Below are 13,124 nucleotides of genomic sequence, written 5' to 3' on the forward strand. Positions count from 1 at the left end.
TTAATTAAAATGTGCTATCATTTGTGCATGTGTTTGATTTCTGCTTGTTTATGTATTTGTTTGTGTATTGTTTTGTGTTTCAAATCATCGACAATGTTTAGGCCGGGGGGTCTCAGGCTTCCAGTAATGACTCAGTGGGCGTGCTCCCCAGATTTTAATAATGATTCAGTGGGGGTCCCCGGGATCCAGTAATGATACAGTGGGGGTCCACAGAAGTGGGAACCACGGACTAGGGCACATACACGCTGTTCTTATAAAGGCCTAATTACACACAGGTAAATAATCTGGTGTAGAGCCATTATGGAATGGAGTAGTGGTATGCATCTTTTTTATTGGAATACGTAATAAGATTCCAAAATAGTAATAGCTCCTCAGACTATTAATGCACTTTCAGCTGCACTGCTGTACAATAAATTATCTAATGTTCTCCTGAAAGAATCAAAGTTGTACCTTAATGTTGCCACTGCAAATATAATCTTTAATGTAATGTAGGCTGATGGTGTTTCTTTGAATAGAATTCCAAGACACTTGGTAACATTTGTGCCTTTGCATAAATAGCCATCTTAACTAACACGTTCTACTGGGTTCTAAATGTTGCTTATCTTTCCATAGCTGGCCTGTTCCCTGGAAAATGTATATTTGCATTGGCAAGTAAGGGACAGGCACAATTTCTTTAGGTTTGATCTGATGATAACAGCATTGTTTCCAAGAAGCCCCGTGTATTGTGCAACACTTGTTGCAGTATTTTCTTCTTAGTCACAGATTGTTGGATTCTGGGACAGGTGCTAGTTGTAGCGCAACCGTTGACATGGGACCAATTGGCAGCCATTTGCTCAGTGCTATTATAGGGTTTGCAAGGACTGAGTTTTAGCTTCTTGTGTGCACCTAAACGCTTTTGACCAGCATGGGTCACAGAGGGTACAAACATTTTCCTCTCTTTTTCCTGGCTCTTCTTCAGCCTGCTGGAAATGACGCACAGCCTGCCCTGCAATAAGAAAATCGCTGCACAGCCGAACCGGAACAATGCAGCCCGACTTCCCGAGCGAAGATCTTCGCTTTTGTCTTTGAGATAGAAGGAGAGGTGTGGAAAGATAGGACAGCTGTTGGTGGCTGCACCACAGTTTACCACTACCCTCATCAAACTTGCTGCCTGCCCCCCACTGTCTTTCCAAGAGAGAATAGAGCAGCCTGAGGCTGGGGTTACCCCCAAACCCAATCTTCCACACTCTACTTGCAGAAGTAGAAGAACCCTGAGGCATGGTAGATGGCCCCACCCCAAATCCAGTTTTAGCGGTGGTTGAGCCTTGCCAGCACTCTGTCCTCCCATATTACCCACAGTTAAGTTGAGGAGCAGATATCTTTCTGACTTAGCCTTGTCTCCATTGCACCGTACACCTACAATTAGGTTTAGAGGCAAGTGGCTCCTTGCAAAACCTTTAACCAAACCAGAAGGCAATATGGGAACGCACGGTGAAACTCCACGGAAGACTCCCTTTTGAGATCGGTCCAAGGCCAAAGGTCGGTCTCAGTCTCATTCCAGTCCAGAAGTCACAGGAGTCAATCCCAAGGTTAATCCTCATTGCACACTAAATCTGTGGGTAAGTTGAAGAAAAAAATTGAAAAGCGCAATCAGGCCCTTCCTGCCACTCTAGTACTCCTGGGGAGGTGCAGAGGCATCACCATACCTCTGGATCTTGCTCCTGAAGTCGGCAAACTTCAAAGACAATCCACAACTTATTCCAGCACATCCAGAGTTTCGCGGGCAGTCTGTGAAACAAAGGCAGATCCAAGAGGTATGCAAGATCTCTGACTCTTTGGATCCCTTCCTACTGCCTCTGGTGCACTCCAAGTAGCCGAGAGGTATTCCATCTGGGATTTAGCTGGTGGGGCCACCCTCAGATCCAGTTAGACTCTCTAAAAACACAACTGCATCTCCCCGGGCTGCTGTACTGACTATGCCTTCAGCTCCACGATTCTCAGGAAGAGGGGATTTTCTTCCACAAGTTTGCCACTAAGGTCTGTCAGTGCTTGTTGCTTGCTGGCCACTCTTCCCACGCTCTTTGCGATTCGATGGCTCAAGTTCTCCCCAGTGTCCCGCAAGACCTCTGACCTGTCCTAACCGAAGCTATACAGGAAGCTTGTGGTATACCCAAATTCATGATTCATTGTGGCCTAGATTCCACAGATACCATTGGGTGAGCCATTGGCACCAAGGTCTCCATTCATTGCCACGTCTGGCTGCAGTCGACAGGTTTTTCAGGTGTCGTCCCTTATGGACATTCCCATGGATGGACTCGCCACTTTGGGGACAAGGCAGATTCCGCTCTGGAGCAGTTCAAAGAGAGCAGGGCCACCGCATGCTCCCCAAGCCTATTTGCCCTGCCACCTGCATCAGCTCTACCATTCCTTTCACAGTTTCGGCAGAGATACCCGTTACCGGCAGCCACTTCAACCTCAGCAACTTGCCCAGCAGTATCATGGCCAAGGCCTCGGGAATTGCCAACCCAAAGGTGAGGGTTAGTGTGCCAGTCAGCCTACTTGTCCTGCAGCCATACCTGCCAAATGCCTTTAGCGTGCCCTGAGTGGAGCATAGCCCCTTGGTTGGATGCAGAATCCAAGGATTCTTGCCAGGTTGGCAGGTCATAACATCACACTGCTAGATACTGCATATTTTCCATAAGGGTACACCTTACCTTTATTTGCCACAGTGACATCTTCCATGATCCCTGGACCAACTGATGCAGGACCAACTGTCCACCTTATGGCAAGAGGTGCAAGCCCTTTTGACCAATGAGACTATCAGGAGGGTGCCTGCGCCAGAAGTTATTCCCTCTAATTTCTGGCGCCAAAGAATGATGAAGGTCTTCATCCAATATTATGTCTGTGCCTTCTCAATGCTTTCCTCCAGGTGGACAAACCTGAAATGCTTACCCTGGCCTAGTTCATCTGCCCTTGATCCTGGAGACTGGACGGTGGCGTGGATCTGTAAGGCATCTATTTCAATGTCCTAGCCCTACAGGCCCATCTAAGGTACCTGGGGTTCATGGTGGTACAGGATCATTTTCAGTTTACAATGCTCCCCTTGGGTCTCACCAGTGCCCCTCAGGTGTTTACAGAAGGAAGGCGGTGGTAGCAGCACACCTTCGGAAGTCAAGGATTCCAGTATTTTAACTTGTTGACTCCCTGTTGAAGACTGACTCGCCTCATGCAGTCATCAACTACCTCCAGACTAGGCAAAACCCCTATCATCTTTCAGGTTCACTATCAATGTGAGTCACACCGTAACTCCTCCTGTTCATTGGAGCCATTCTAGACCTAGTACAGTTCTTCACTTTTTTCCCCTGAAGCAAGAGTCCAGGGCATTCAGCCTCTGTCCTGGTTTTCAGTGACGTTGACTCTGAGGCTGCTGGGATTGATGGGTTCCTGCATTCTGCTGGTCAAACACACCTGGTGGCATATGCAAGCTCTGCAATGGAATTTAAATTCCCAGTGGGCCCAAATATCAAGAAAACCTCTCCACCCAAATCCATATTTCCGAGGAGACTGAAAAAAGATCTCAGGTGGTGAGTACTTGACCGTGATTGGGTCAGCAGCAGACCCTTAACGGTACCCCACCCAGAGCTGACAGTGGTGACTGATGCATCACTTCTGGGTGGGGGTGCCACCTGGGAGATGTGGAGGTCAGTGGCTAACAACATCAGACAGGGTCCCAGCTCCAGATCAACCTTCTGGAGCAGAAGGCCATTTGCTTAGTGTTGAATGCCTTCCTTCAGTCCATCAAGGGGAGTCTTGTACATGTGCTTACATACACCATTGCCACATGATACTGCAACAAACAGGGTGTTTGTGCCAGGGCCCTGCACCTCTGGATATGGATGGACCATCAATGAATTTTCCCAGTGGCGAGCCACCTGGCAGTATCCTTGAGCGGACAAACTCGGCCCTCGACACCCAGTGGGCCTCGAATAGCAGTTGCAATTCCAGGTGGTGCAAAGTCTCTCCCATGAATAGGGAGAAACTTGGCTTAGTCTGTTCGTCACTGCTGACAGTTCGCAAAGTAAGCAGTGCTGGGTGTTGGAGTGGTCAAAGAATCTTTGGCTAGGAGTCAAGTTCCTCCTAGGATGGAACTTGGGACATTCTGTAATAGCTCTTCTGCCCAGAGTTCTGAAGATTACCTGGCCCAAGTCAACCTAGTGGCTGGTTCCAGATTGGGCAGGGAGAGTATGGTATACAGAGATTCTGGGCATGAGCATCTTCTGACAATCAGGCTTCCCCCTCCAGGAGGATCTGCTGTCACAGCAACATGGCAGGGTTCTCTCACAATCTCCACCTTCATGCTTGGAAATTGAGCGGCGATAGATGAAGACCTTCAGCCTTCCTCTGATGGTGGTTGAGGTCATCTTGGCAGTCAGGCATCTCTCGACAAAAACGGTCTTGGGACAGATTTCTGACTTGGTGTGATGGTGTTTTTATCCCTAGCCCAGCAAAGCTTTGCTCTGGGGACATTTAAAGATTGCCTTTCAGCTCTTTCGGCCTTTTTACAGTTGCCGGACCATCTTATTTTTCTAACCACATGTTGTGATGCATTTTTTTGAAAGGCAGTCAACATCTGTTTCCTTCATCTCCCTTTCTTATTCTATAGTGGGACCTTAACTTGGTCCTCGCATATTTGATTTGATGTGTACACCCTTTGAGTAGCTTCATAGCTGTCCCTTGCAGCTTCTTTCCCTCAAGAGAGTGTTTGTTGTTGTCAGAACATTGGCATGACAGATAAGTGAACTTCAAGCTCTCTGTGTCAACCTGCCATACACCACCACCTTGTTAGACAAATTGGTTCTGCAAACGCTAGCGTCCTTTATTTCAAAAGCTGTTTCTTTATTCCATATCGGTCAAACCATCACCCAACCTTCATTTTATGCTCCACCTCAACCCCCTAAGGAGGAGAAGACACCATCACTTGTACCACCCAAAAGTGCACTGAGCTTTTACATCGATCATACCAAAGAACAGTGGGTAAGCAGTCAGCTCTTTATGGGGGTTTGCTGGAACACAAAAAAAGGCAAGGCTGTGCAGGAAAAAGGCCATCGCCCTCTGGATTGTTTTCAGCATTAAGATCTGCTACACACTGACCAAGAAACACAATCAAGGAGGACTGTGGACTCATTCCACCTGGGTCAAAGCTGCTACCACTGCATTGGCACACTGTGTTCCTGTCCTTGACATCTTTCTGGCAGCTACATGGTGTCACTCCATATGTTCACGAAGCACAACTGACTGGATAGGCAGGTTCGCTGAGAAGGACATTTTTACCCACAAGTTCCTACAGGACTTTCTTGTTTGACTCCATTCATAGACCCATCTCTAAATAGGTACTGAGTTGGTATCTATTCATAAGGTCAGGAATCTGTGGATAGAAATCCCTATCAGAAGAACAAGATGCTTACCTTTGGCAACAGCAGATTCCTCACTGACCCATCTGGGGATGCGGACAGCAGTTAGTCTGTACCAGAAACATTGTTACTGAAGGTGAGTAACTTCTTTTGGGGTGTTTTAATGTAATAGTTATGACAAAGTGAAATCAATATTTCCTCATTGAGGATTTGAAAAATTTATATTCTAATGGCAACTCCTAACCGCAGATTCCTCGCCTTGTGAATATCCCCAGGTTCCAGACTTCTTCCGGAAGCTTTTTCAGCAAAGCCCCCCTACACATCCGTAAATAGTCGTGCAGCTCTGTGTTGACTGCCCTGGAAGTGACAATTGCAGCCATACATAGGTGCCACCCATGCTTGCTGATGTCATCTCTTTTCTTTCCCTGCCTTTGTGCGCAGATCTGGGGCTAGCACATACATAGGTGCCACCTATGCTTGCTGATGTCATCTCTTTTCTTTCCCTGCCTTTGTGCGCAGATCTGGAGCGAGCACCTTTTTTTTCATAATCAGTTGAAGAGATTTTTTCTTTAAAGTTTTCCAGTGTGTGATGGGGAATGTCACCTCCTAAAGCCACAGGCTAAAGACCTTCTATGGCCTGTATGAAACAAATGTCTGTGTCAGACCCTCATGTGATATGACTCTTGTGTCTAGGTTCAGGCCACCAGTCATGGAGATTGTACCCTGATAAAGCACAAAGGCAATCTGGGAACGCCAATTTACTTAGCGAACATTGCTGAATCGTGTACAGGCTGAACCCACTCGAAGTCTAGGTTTCAGCTCTGTTCTCTGGGTTGGGCCCGCAACAGAACTTTGTCACGTTTGAAGTCTTGGGTTAAGGCGAAGAAGCAGCACAGGATGTCCAAGCGGCCTCATCCTAACCTCAACACTCTCCCTAAGAGAAGTCGCAAAGACATCAGCATTCTTTGTCGTCTTCTTCCCGATCCTCTACAGAGGATCTCATTCTGATGCAACCTGAGATTCCTGGTCCATTGGTGATGCCACAACAGGTCATAGTTTTTAAAGATGCTATGCTTTGTGTCTGCGGTACCCTACCGGTTGTCACTGGCACGCTTCATGCTCCAAGCATCAGTAAAGCTCGCGAGCGCACCCCAAAGAACAGCAGGTCCAACCTCAGCACCAGCTATGCCTTCTGAACGCATCTTGGGTTCAGCTTTGAACCCGCAGCCGATTCTACACACAGCGCCACCATCCACACCGGTTAGTACCACGTTGGCTCCGCCTACACTGTGGGGGGGGGAGAGGGGTCGGAGGGGGCTTTGAGGCTATAGTGCTGTTGGACTCTGAACAGATTCCATCTCAACTTCATTCAAACCTGTGCGCAAGTTCATTGCATACGTGTCCTTCACCAATTCAAAAAGATGATTCCTCTGCATAAAATTCCTGCACTTCCGCAAACATTTAGGTCGAACTCTGACCAGAGCCAACCTGCATTTGGTGATGACAGTGAGGAACATTCTACTGCCACTACCCCATAGTATGAGGAACTTTTACATGGCTGTGCAAAAGCCCAGTGGGCTAGACACGTCCCCTGAAACAGAGTTGATTCTTCTTTCCCCACCCAACCCAGAGTTTATGTCCCCACCCCCTCTACTGAAGATTCTGCATCCTTAGTCATGGTCATTAGGCAGGTGGCTGAAGTGTTAGATCTGAAACATGCTGCAGTTGAAGTAAAGATGGAACATGCTCAGGGAGGTTCTGAACATGCTCAGTGGTTCTGCAACCAGGACAATCCTCCCCAGTGTCTCTGTTTTTTTTGATGATGCACTTACTGGTAACCACATGGGCACTTGGTCTTGCCCTCCAGTCAGTAGACAAGTGGTACGTCATCACAGGCCAGCTCCAGGTGACCCAGTCTTTGTGACCCAGAATCCCACTTCAGAAGGCCTAATAGGTACACGCCTTCACTAGCAGGGTAAACCCGATCTCCTGCCTTACAGCCCTGCCAGATAGTCAAAGAGAATGTGGGAATTTAGGAAGAGAGTTTTCTCTTCTGCCTGGCTTGCTCTCAAATCAGTCAATGCCAGCTGTTTGCTTGGGCGCTAATTTGACACCTAATGGGATGCTGAGGCTGAAATGTTGCTGGCAGTCCCAGAAGAAGAATGAGCTATAGAGAACGTTCTAGCCTGGTGGTAAATGAATTGGTAAATTCATGTGTGAGTTAATTTATGTATGGGTAAATGAGACTGGTTAATTGTCTTTTACTAAGGTGGTGGTGTCATCAGTACATATGATATGATACGAGCGGCCTGTCCTTCATCCCAGCCACCAACCCAGCTGGGACACTAGGAAGAAGCCTAGGTGTTGTTTGAGTAGGAAGTAATCCACCCCTTATGAAAGCATCAGGGAAGAGGTAATGAAGGCCTGCATGAGAATCCTTGACGAAAATTGGCCTATAAGGTTTTGGCACAGGATGTATAAAAAATCTAGAGGTTAAAATATTAAAAGCTGTATACGTAAAAGCAGAGGGCAGCTGAGTTTGAGAAAGCTGACAGCTTGTAAAGTGAAGCTGAAGACTAGCTAAGGTTTCCTGGTGTTGCAGAAGACAAACCGTAAAATGGCATCTACCAGCAGTCAATTTCTGCCTTCTTTTTTACCTGACATTAAAAGTCTTTAGGGCAACAGTGCTACTTTTCAAGGTGCAGTTCTCATTGACAAAGCATAGGCAATGCCAATAAGTTTGGCTTATAATTGGAAGTGTCTCTTCAGTCACTGATATGTTTAGGCACACAGTGTCATTACACATGTCCTCTATTACTCATTCTTGCACTAATACATCCAGTCATCCACCCACTGACCCATATTTGCATTCCCTCAATTATCCATCCACAATAAAGTAGACGCACAAACTCAACAAGCATATGGAGATAAATTAAGAGAATAAGAGTAGAAAAAAGAATACATGCACCCACCTAAAGCATACGTTTGCAATACAATAATAAAAATAAACATAGCAACGGGCAGTATTTTTCCAGTTGTATTGTACATAGTTGATCGTTATTTTAATGTTCCAACATGGCTGCCATATTTAGAAACAATGTATTGGTTATCTTGGATGGTAAACCAGACACAATAGTATATCAAGATGGCTGCTAGTAAACATCACACTAGGCTGCCATCTTCAAATGCTAGTTAGATCCGTTCACCAGTGGGAGGGGGAAGAGAGCAGGCAGCAGCTAACTGGGCCACAACCGTGATAGTTAAGGTAATTTCCTGGTAGTTAAGGTGGTTTCCCACTAGTGTGCATTCTACTTTGGCTTTGCAAACTGGGCCAAGTACAACATTTTACACATTTGACTGTCAAGGTAACACACAAGCAGAGGCTTCTCAGAGAGTGAGGACAAAAGCTCAGAATTTAACAGATACAAGAATGTATTGTTCATTGCTTTTATTTGATAAAATTAAGTACTTTAATATCACAGCAAAGTGTAATACTACACAATAAAATAGGCAATTACAGGGTTGTAAGCTCAGTTCAACAGTTCTCATGGAATACATTAATTTAGACAAAATGTTGTAATTCTTTGCACCAGGTTCCACTGCAAACCTTTAGTCCTGTGTTTCATTTGCTGGCTATGTTCTGCTTTACCTGCTTAATTGTTGTTGTAGATGTAGTGATGCAATTAGTGCAGTTTGTGTCCCTGCTCTTTGTAGCTGCAGCTTCCATCTGCAGGATCTTTAAAGGTGACCTGCCATCAGAGCAGGAATTTCTGAATGGAATCAGTACAGCATTTCCTGCACAGTGATACATTTTCAGCAGTTGTGGCTCTCCAAGCTGAGAACAGGGTCCCTCCATTGTTTCCTACCTGAAACCCGACGCCTGCTTTGCACACTGCACCCGGCCGCCCCTGTGCCGCTGAGGGTGTGTTTTGTGGGCCTACTTGTTGAACCTAAGCTAAGAAAATATATTTTTCAATATAAAAACCTATTGGCCTGGAGTAAGCCTTTGAGTGTGTGTTCCTCATTTATTGCCTGTGTGTGTACAACTATTGCTTAACACTACTCTCTGATAAGCCTACTGCTTGACCACACTACCCCAAAATAGAGCATTAGAATGATCTACTTTTGCCACTATCTTACCTCTAAGGGGAACCCTTGGCCTCTGTGCATACTATTTCTTACTTTGAAATAGTATATACAGAGCCAACTTCCTACAGTGTCCAACTATCATGCATGTTCTAAAAGCTTGCAGCACGTAAACATACTGGAAATCCTACTGAATGCTCGCACAGGGTTTTGGGTTTTCCCATACCAGCGGAAAGATCTTGTTATACTATGATTCACAAAACATAATGTGCTGCCACCACTGCTTTATATGATGCTCCCAAGTCACCAGCAGTAGACCAATACCCACTATGATGAAAAGCTTAGTGTGGTTCGCACCTGAAGTGACGTGTGTGGTGCCTATATAAGCACCACCCCTGTACTCTGACATCAGTTATTTGTTTTCTGTGGCAGTCAATGCAGATCTGGATAAAAGCTGCCCCCAGTCACTTTTTGACTGGCCTTTTTTTGACCCTTTGTCGAAGATTTTTGAGAAATTGTCTTCTTGTCTCCTGGTGTGGCAGGGATGTCCATGAGGAAGGCTGGATTTAAGCTCTGTAGCACCTGTCACTGGCAAATGTCGGAGACCAACCCACACCTTGTCTGCCTCTGATGTCCCAGAAGCAACCATGATGCCAAGACCTGTGTCGATTGTCGCAGTATGCACCCCAAGGCCTTAAAGGATCAGTCTCTCATGCTCCTTGTTGCCGAACGTGCAACACTGCCACAGTCTCGATCCTGGTAGAGAGGAAGGTCCCGGGATCAGTTACGGAGCCATTGCAAGTGCTCATTGTCGCACTCAGTCGTCTGGCCGTTCAGGTAAGTCCCAGAAGCGCAAAAAGAACACGTCAAAGAGGTCTTCACCCTGTCCATCGAAGTCACCCACCGAGACGTGGAAACATCTGCATACAGTGCCTGCTTCCACAGTTGAGCATGCGCCATCTCCACACCTCCCTGAGATTCCAGGAGCCAGAGTGACTCCCGCCCAACTCCATAAACGTTATGAAGCCATGCACCTCATATTTGGGTGGTCTTTCCCCACTGTAGTGCCTATAGGCCTGTGAGCTTGGGAGGGATGCCTTCTGATCTTCCCCCAGCGGGTTTGCGCTAGTGCCAGTCGGACCCCTTGGATCCATGGACAGAGGGGGCACTGGACTGTGATGAATACCAGCCCCAAGATGTCACACAGTACACCTGGTGTGAGGATTTGGTAGATGCCAGTGGAATGGACACTTCCCTAGGTACTGGCTTGGTCTCTCCTGCTACCATTGCTACTGAGTAGGGAGCCTTGTTTGTTATGGTGGTGAGAAGGGTGGCCGATACCCTGAACCTTCAGCCGCCATTTGTGAGTGTATTCAGTCAATGGTGGCATTGTTTATCACTATGTCTCATAAGTTGTATGCGGGGCTGTAAGATTCGACATATATGTGAGGGCTTGATACTCGCCCCTGCTTTCATAATGGATTTATCACCTGTGGTTTGTTGCCCTAGACTTTACCTGGGCTCAATTGACTATGATCTATGCCTACGCCCATCTTTGGATCTTATTAGCCTTGAAAAAGTCATATAGACGAAACACATCTCAGTTTCCCATTTCTCTTTGAATAAAAAAAAAAATCCTTTACACTGAACTTAATTTACTTACTGGATTAATTGGATGGTCCTTTTACATTTTGAGATTACTGTATTACTGCTCTAGATGCACTTTTTGCACTTGCTCTCAAAGTGTAAGGTTATTCTGGTAGCCAGGTGTGCCTCCACCAAGACGGTATACGCCTGCCTTTGGAAGAGGTTTGTATCATGTTGTGCCTCTCAAGGTCGAACCCCCGTCCCCCCACCTCACCCTCCACCTGTCTGCACCTCTCTACCACAAGTTCTCTTCTTTGCACTCTCTTTGGCCCAAAAGGACTCTGCATGCTTTGGGCACAGTTAGAGGTTACTTATCTACCATCTCAGTGTTTTTACGGTTGCCGGACCACCCTTCTCTCTTCAAGTCACCAGTTGTGGCTAGGTTCCTTAAAGGTCTGCAACATATTTCCACTTTAATTTGTCATGCCTCAGTGGGACCTCAACTTGGACCTTTACTTTTCTTATGTGCCCTCCTTTTGATCCTCTAGATAATTGTCCTCTTATGCAATTGACCATCAAAAACTGCCTTTTTAGTGGCCCTAAGATCAAACAGGAGCATCCGCAAACTCCAAGTGCTCTCGGTGCACCCTCCTCATAACACCTTTTACCCAGACAAACTGGTCCTCTGGACACGTGCCTCTTTACTACCAAAGGTTTTCACTCCATTCCAAGTAGGCTAGAACATCACCCTCCCTGCCTTCTTTGCTCCTCCTCATCCCTCCAATGAACAGGAGAAACTCAATTGCCTGAACCCAAAAAGAGCATTTTTACCTTGACCCCACGAAAGAGTTCTGGGTGGAAGATGAACTCTTCTTGAGTTATGTGGAACAAAAAGGGGGAAAGCTCTCTCTCAATGGATTACACCTAACAGAACGGGCAAAGTGTCCATCACAGCAGACCTGACTGTCCAGGCAGTATTTTTTCGTGAACGTGTGCAGATACACCCATGTTGCAGCCTGACAGATATCCAAGAGATGAACGCTGCGTTCTAATGCAGTGGTCACAATCTTGGCTTTAGTAGACTGAACCGGCAAGCCCTTCGGGGGCTGTTTCTTGGCCAATGCAAAGCAGATCTTAATATGCAGGACAATCTGATTTTCAGTCCCACCTCGGGGGAGGCATAGCTTGGATATCTATTAGAAGGTAAGGAATCTGGGCTAGAATTCCCTATCAAATTAGCAAGTTACTTACTTTCTGTAATGCCTTATCTGGTAAAGACTCTATCTAGATGCAGATTCCTTACTGACTTGTCTCATCCCCCTCACTCTGTAAACTGCTTCAGGTATGAGGGATACCATGTTTAAGGGCCTTAGTCTTTTTTTACACCAGTGGTCAATTATCATCATGTCTCCTCACTCCTGACGTGGAAAGTCACGAAAGTAAATGACATTAGTGCGCCGAGATGGCACCTATATAGTTACTGCGCACTTCATTTCTGGTGTGCCACCCATTGCAGGGCCTTCAACGCTGGAGTGATCTGTTCTGTGTGATGTATGCATAGGAAGATGAATGGCTGGTGCGTATGACACAGATGGTTCATTTTTTATTACTTTTTTATTGTTTTGTATGTGTTACTTAATTTGTCTCTTCCCAGCATAAAAACCTGTTCAGCAAAATCGCGATGCCTAAAATTTTATTGTTGCCAAAAAAAAGGTCCCCTTATTAATTTAACATTAATAGGAAACCCATGCCATATTTTCACTGCTGAATTTCTCTGCATCATTTCTAACCGAGACCAGCTGTTAAGCTGTTGTTTTGTAGGTTTTTTTCTGAGCGCTATAAAAAGGTATAGATAGCTAACCGTGAATAATGGGATGTTTTTCACTGACTGGTTCGGAGTGGCATCAGATAGACCGCAAGTGCTTTACCGAGGGGCTGTGAAATAGACAACTAGAGCCAAGCTCAAGTTGTCTGACATCGCTCAAATATTTACAATTTTATGTTTTGTATGGCACCGAATGTCAAGTCACTTTGAATTATCCAGGACATCAAACTCCTCCT

General features: G+C 46.1%; 1 protein-coding gene across 5 annotated transcripts in view; it reads left to right on the top strand.

The window, feature by feature from the left end:
- Window positions 1–13,124, top strand: part of RGS3 (regulator of G protein signaling 3) — an 805,262-nt gene that overhangs the window by 711,155 nt on the left and 80,983 nt on the right. The window lies entirely within an intron of this gene.

This window comes from Pleurodeles waltl, chromosome 6 (genome assembly GCF_031143425.1).
Source record: "Pleurodeles waltl isolate 20211129_DDA chromosome 6, aPleWal1.hap1.20221129, whole genome shotgun sequence".
NCBI lineage: Eukaryota > Metazoa > Chordata > Amphibia > Caudata > Salamandridae > Pleurodeles > Pleurodeles waltl.